Below are 6885 nucleotides of genomic sequence, written 5' to 3'. Positions count from 1 at the left end.
TAATATATATATATATATATATATATATATATATATATATATATATATATATATATATATATTAGAAATGTTTGAGGTCCGTGCTAAGCACGACCCATGCAAAAAAGTAATTTGGATATTTATAATATCATTATCTAAAAGTATCTTGTGATAACAAGAAAAAAAAAAAAAAAAAAAAAAAGTACGATACTATAATTTAATGGATTTTCAATGTAAATAGCATGAATAAGAAAGAGATTGAAAGCATATTGTTATAATAAACAACTAAATTAAAGTCGGGTTTCATCTTTTTTGCTAATATGGTAATCATCCATAAGTGTGAACATCGCCTCATTGATAATATGCTTGCTTATGTGCTTGAAAAAAAGGTCACAAAGTACTCCTAAAAAACTTCTTTCAATCATGTATTAGTGTGTATCGACCTTTTAATCATGTTCATTTACCTTTCTTCATGGGATGTTTTTTTCTCATAAGTGTTCGATTGTTGTAAAGATAAAGTGCTCAATAGATAAATCATGTATGTTTGATGTAAGTGTTGTATAAAAATAAAGATTGTTTCTCTTTTTAACAACGAATATTTTTTTGGCTTGAATAAACAGTATGAATATGTAAAATAACCATTTTACTCTTTTGTTCATTAATAATGATTTAAATATTTATACAGATTGGATTTTATCTAACTCTAGGGAATGAGGATTGGTTGATGTTTGTCCAAGTTTTTAATAGGACATAACGTATGACTTGAATTTTTAAATCTCATTTGAGTGTAACATATCACAAATCTTCAAAAATGTATGTAAAAGGATCCATGAAGATTTAAGAAAATCAGCATTGGACATGTACCAATTTATATTCGAGTTAGGGATCAACTACCGGCGTTCTATGATCATTAAGAAAATTCTAGATCTAAAAAGCAAAAAAATATAGTTGAGACTAAGTGTTGTACACAAAATTAGTCCACTAAAAAGCAAACATATATATATATATATATATATATATATATATATATATATATATATATATATATATATATATATATATATATATATATATATATATATATATATATATATATATATATATATATATATATATATATATATATAGCTGAGACTAAGTGTTTTACACAAAATTATTCCAGTGTCTTGGTAAACATTATTTATGTATTTAACAAACATTAAATTCAAAAGTCGTATTATTTTTTGGACAGATGAAATACTTAAAAAGATGTATAAATGATTGCTTACTCTTCATATTTTTTCTTAAGTTGTCCTCTAAAAATATGACGTTTCAAAATGCGATCAAAAGTGCGTGTTTATTTATTATTATTTTTTTCTAACTGTTTTTGTATGTTTTTATTATAAGTCTTTGTTTTAGATTTAGGTGGTCGTATATAATGAACTCAACATTGTAGAAAACCAATAAAATCCCATACAAAGAGAAATGAAAACATGATACATACCGAACTAAATAGACATTTATCAAATACCCATCAAACTTTTCATCGTTTTATTGCATAAGGTCAAACGTTGACCTATTTTCTGGTTATATCAAATTTGTAAACAATGAATTCTATCTACTACACCAGGTGATCCAATGATACAATTTCCCAAATACACAACTTTTCTTTTTGATTCACAAATATTTTGCATATATTGAACTAAAGAGATAATATTATGTGAAAATGGACATTCTTTTCTATCTTATCCATGAGGAAATCTTAAAAGAAAAAGATAATATTATGAATAAAACATTGATATTTACATCCATGTGATGTTTCCTCTAGGAAACATGTATGCGAACTTTCTTATATGCTTATGTTTTTTTGGGATTGTTACTTGTGGGACAATGTTTGCAATGTAGTCCGATACAACTTTACTTTTACTTAAATACAAAAGGTTCATCAATGTTCATACTATTTTAAGACATTGAGAAACTTTTTATAGATAAAAGAAGTATATAACAGAAAAAGTGATAATTTTAATAGTATTGGTTGGCAATCAGAAGTTTATCTTAACTTATTGCTTTCTCAATAGCACCACCCTTTAAACCATTTGTATCAATGCAAGAACAATCGTGATTAATGCTAAATTAAATCATGACACATCAAACTAAACAAAAAAAGTTGTCCTTCAGTTTATCATATATCCTGGATATACCGATAAAAAATTTATCCTCCATATGTTTCATCTTCACATCAATTTCTATTAAGGATTTATATAATTGAAATCAAAGTAACCAATGGAACAAACTTTCAGCAATTTTTTCCCATGTTGCAATTGTTCAAGATAATTTGAATCGGAAAAGGTGTAAAATCACTGGAATCTTTTTTTCCATATGAAATTGTTAAACATAATTCTTTAATAACCAAGGCTAATTATAAATTAATGTAAACACTTAAGATATGTTGATATGTAACTCACATATCTTTATTTGATTGAATTTAATTCACCTTTTATACGATTGAAAATGAAAAAGGAATATAAAATTTCAATAACATATGCATTTGTGGGAAAAATATGACATTTTTTACTTGAATTCAAAGTTACAATGTAAAAGCAACCAATAGAACAAACTCTCATTAATATTTTCCCCTGTTGAGATTAGAAGACCATTAAACAAGAAAGAAAAGAACCTGGCAGAAGCTGTTGGCCGATAAATCACATTGATGCTTTTTGGCTGGCACTACACAAGAAGAATGCATGCTCAATATGTATTCGATAAAAAGAAGTTGATAAAAATTCAGTACACAAAGGTGAATATTTTACACAATTTGGAAATGAACAGTCATAACTTATATTGGCCTATTATGGAATTTGACGCATCTATGTACAATATGACACTCATTATAGATTGCAGGAAAAAGTCAATCAATCCCCCTAAATCTAAGAAAAGGAAAATTACAAAGATGTATGTTTTTTGGTTTTGTGATCAGTCGACAGTCTTTATTCCAAAACATTTGGGGAAACGTGAACAATTGTCGCCCACCTTGAGGAACGGTGAAAATTTACAACCAATACCCAAAACTAATTGAAACCTAAATTAAACCGACTTAATGGTGATGAAACATTGCAACAGCGTACATGCAAACGTAAATAGCAAACCAAAAATAAATAAAGTGTGACCTCTATGAAGAATCTAGAGAACAATAATTAATCCGGAATGAACACAGAAAAAAAAAAAAAAAAAAGAATCTTGTTATCGTTAAGTTAATGGAGGGAAGTTGATAATTGAATTAGTAAAGCCAAAAAACCCTAAATAAAGTTTAACATTACCTCACATGAACGACAATAATCATCTCAAATTTTATGTAGATTCACAGTGGTTTTTTTTTTTCTCCATGGCAACCACTATTAACCTTTTGGAAAACCAAGAATCCCTTACTAGTAATCAAGAAGAGAATAGGACAATAGTTACAAAAAAATAGGCATAACGATGATGATCGTGAAGAAGTAAACTAAAAGAGGGGGGAACGATGGTATATAGGGGACTGGTGGTGAAAGCAGAGGGGAAGCCATCATCAATTTGGGCTTTAAAGATCGCATCGGTTGAATGCCAAGAAAGGTAATAAACGTTGTTACAGGTGTGTATTATACGACGTTAATCAAATCGTAAACAGTAGAAGATGAACCAAGGTGAATCTACATGGCGTCGATTAATCCTTAAGTAACGTGGAAAATATGAGACTTTGAACGGAGAGGTCAAGAACGTTTGTTGTGGTACGATGCGTCGTTCAAGAAGTAGGTTACGTGTCATGAAATAAACCCTATAAATCTATTTTTAGAGGCATGAGAATAAGAGGGTTTTTATATATATATATATATATATATATATATATATATATATATATATATATATATATATATATATATATATATATATATATATATATATATAAGGATTTCAGTTATATATATATGCTTCTGTGCAATGCGCGGGATTCGCCTAGTCTTATATATAATAAAAGCAACAAACATAAATATTAAGGACCCTCGATTCTTATTTAAAGTAATCCTTAAAACTAAGAACTTAATTTATTTCCGTTAAAGTATTTTTCAAAATAAATCATGATCATCTCTATCCCTCTCTCTCTTTATATATATATATATATATATATATATATATATATATATATATATATATATATATATATATATATATATATATATATATATATATATATATATATATATATATATATATATATATATATAATCAAACACCCCAACTAAAAATTCACTCATCTAAAAATCGTATTTTCCTCATCCATGCATTCCTCTCTTTTATAACTTCTTTTGCATCCTATAATTTTTTCACAAATATTTTAGACGCAAACGGTAGGTACCAATGTTTTACTGATCCAATTATTTATCAAAAAGAAAAACATCTTTTCAAAACCCTTGTTACTCAAATACTCAATCATTTACTAATAAGTTCCATTCAACAACCATTGGTAATAATCACCAACTTGAAAAATAAATTTGTTACCAGATCTAGTAATGTGTTGGCTACTTGTCGAACATTGAGTGTCATACTTGTGTAAGACAATATCCAAACACCATCCTAATTATTTGCAAAATGAATACAAGTTTTGCCCGCGTCCAGCTCCCGGGTTGTTACAGTGGTATGAGGTTACTGCATTCCAACAGATTCATGTGAAAATAGGTAGAAATTGTGATGGCAGTTCCGTTGGTGGTTTTTTCTTCAACATGAAGCTTGAAGGGGCCTTATTGCTATTAATAAATAGATCTAACCAAGAACGGTATTACATCGGTATACATTATGGAGTTTACATGGAAAGACAATATCAAGCCAACCTTGAACGTTGTAAATGTTTAAACTGTTTAAAGAGCACGTCTGAGATTAGTACACGTACTTGTCTGAACTCTGCCTACTCCTTGATTTATTTTTGGCATGGTACATTACTTACAAAGTCCGGTAACTTTTTACCACATTTATATTTTTTTATGGGTTTTTAGTTTTGTTTTGATAGTTAAAGTAGAAAAATTATATGAGGTATATTTAACAAACATCATTACACATAAAAGATTCTTTTTTAGAGTAGCCTTTAATGAAAAAAACGAGGTAGATACACCTTTCATTACACAAGAAACAATATTGTTACATTGGTTCGTAAGGATCCACTTTCAATTTATTAAATTGACATTATTTGATATATTCATGGAAATAGGAGGTCATTGCGGCGATGTTGCTGGATCTCCAACAAACACAACAAAGATAGATTGTGGTGGCTTCATCCGTGATAAAAAAAAAGCATAAAACAAAAACAATTGTACTTCTTTTATGTGTGGTTAGAGGGACACTGTTAATGTTTAGTTTATTATTGTATCTCATATCATGTTTCAAGAAAAACAGAACATGTATTGATACAAGTGTATGCAATTGTAGAACATGTATCGATAGAAGTATAGAAAATTGTAGATGGTAAATCTTTTTAAGGTGTGTTCAATTTTTTTTTTAATTCTATGGTGTATTAATTGTTATAAGTACATACCTTTAATCCAATACTTTAATATCTCAATACTAGATAACCGGGCAATTTCCGACGGCCAAATCCGTCGGATATCCATCGCTAAAGTCGATTTCCAACGGAATACCGACCTAATTAGGTCTGTCGTAAAAGCCTCGTGGGTAAATATTACCGACAGAATACCGGTGGAATTAATGACGGATTACCGACGGAAGAGTGGTGGCAAGATTACCGATAGAATAGTCACGACATACCGACGAACGAGTTCTGTGACGGATTACCTACGGACTTTTATTCTGACAGATTACCGACAGACACTTTTTGTGAGGGATTACTGTCAAAGATATTGGATTCGACTTCACTATATAAGTAATCGTCGGTTAATCTCCGTTGATTTTAGGCATCTGACTCACTCGAAACACATATTTTGTTAAAGCAGATGTCGTCAACGATATGGAGATAATTGAATATGGATGGTCGGAGGTGAGATGGCCGGAGGTGGGATGAAAGGGTGTGTGTGTGTGTGTGTGTGTGTGTGTGTGTGAGAGAGAGAGAGAGAGAGAGAGAGAGAGAGACGAGATGCAGGGAAGAGTATAAGGATATTGTTTAACCATCGTATTCAATCTGATTCAATGAACTAAATTATTTTATCCCAAAAATGTCCTCTGATCCATTTTATTAAGGTACCCCCGCATTATTTTTTTCTAATTATTTACAAAAATACCACAAATCATTTTGACATTTTGTTATTTTGATCTAACGACTCTTGGTTGGTTCTCGGGAATATATGAGTTTTCAAATGATCATTCCTATATATATATATATATATATATATATATATATATATATATATATATATATATATATATATATATATATATATATATATATATATATATATATATATATATATATATGATCAACAAGGAACCATTTTCAACCTTAGAACCAAACGTGGATTAAATGTCACATGTGTACTAAGCGGCCTAACCTAGAGGTGTATAAACATTAGTGTATTAAAATATCATTAAATGAGCATTAAATGTTACACATGTCACTAGGAGGATATTTAATTTCTCATATATTAATTATAAGTCGAATCTTCTTTTTTTTTTTAGAAAAGATAACCATTTCCTGAATGTGGATAAGTTAAGAAACCTTTTATTGAGGGGTGAGAATGAAGATAACAAATCCTTGCAAAGCGATACATCTGATGTGGAATTATAGCCTAATTCTTTCATCAAGTCAGCCGTGTTCATATGCTTCTCCATTTCTGCTAGGATAGCTTCGAACTCACTGCCAGTTCCTTCACTGAGAAAATCCAGTTTCCTGAAGGGAAAAAGTGGTAAAATCAGTTGTGAATTCATTAAACACAACTAAGAAAAACAATAGAT

This window comes from Lactuca saligna, chromosome 8 (genome assembly GCF_052625555.1).
Source record: "Lactuca saligna cultivar CGN05327 chromosome 8, ASM5262555v1, whole genome shotgun sequence".
Taxonomy (NCBI): domain Eukaryota; kingdom Viridiplantae; phylum Streptophyta; class Magnoliopsida; order Asterales; family Asteraceae; genus Lactuca; species Lactuca saligna.
Note: the sequence above shows the minus strand (reverse complement) of the source record.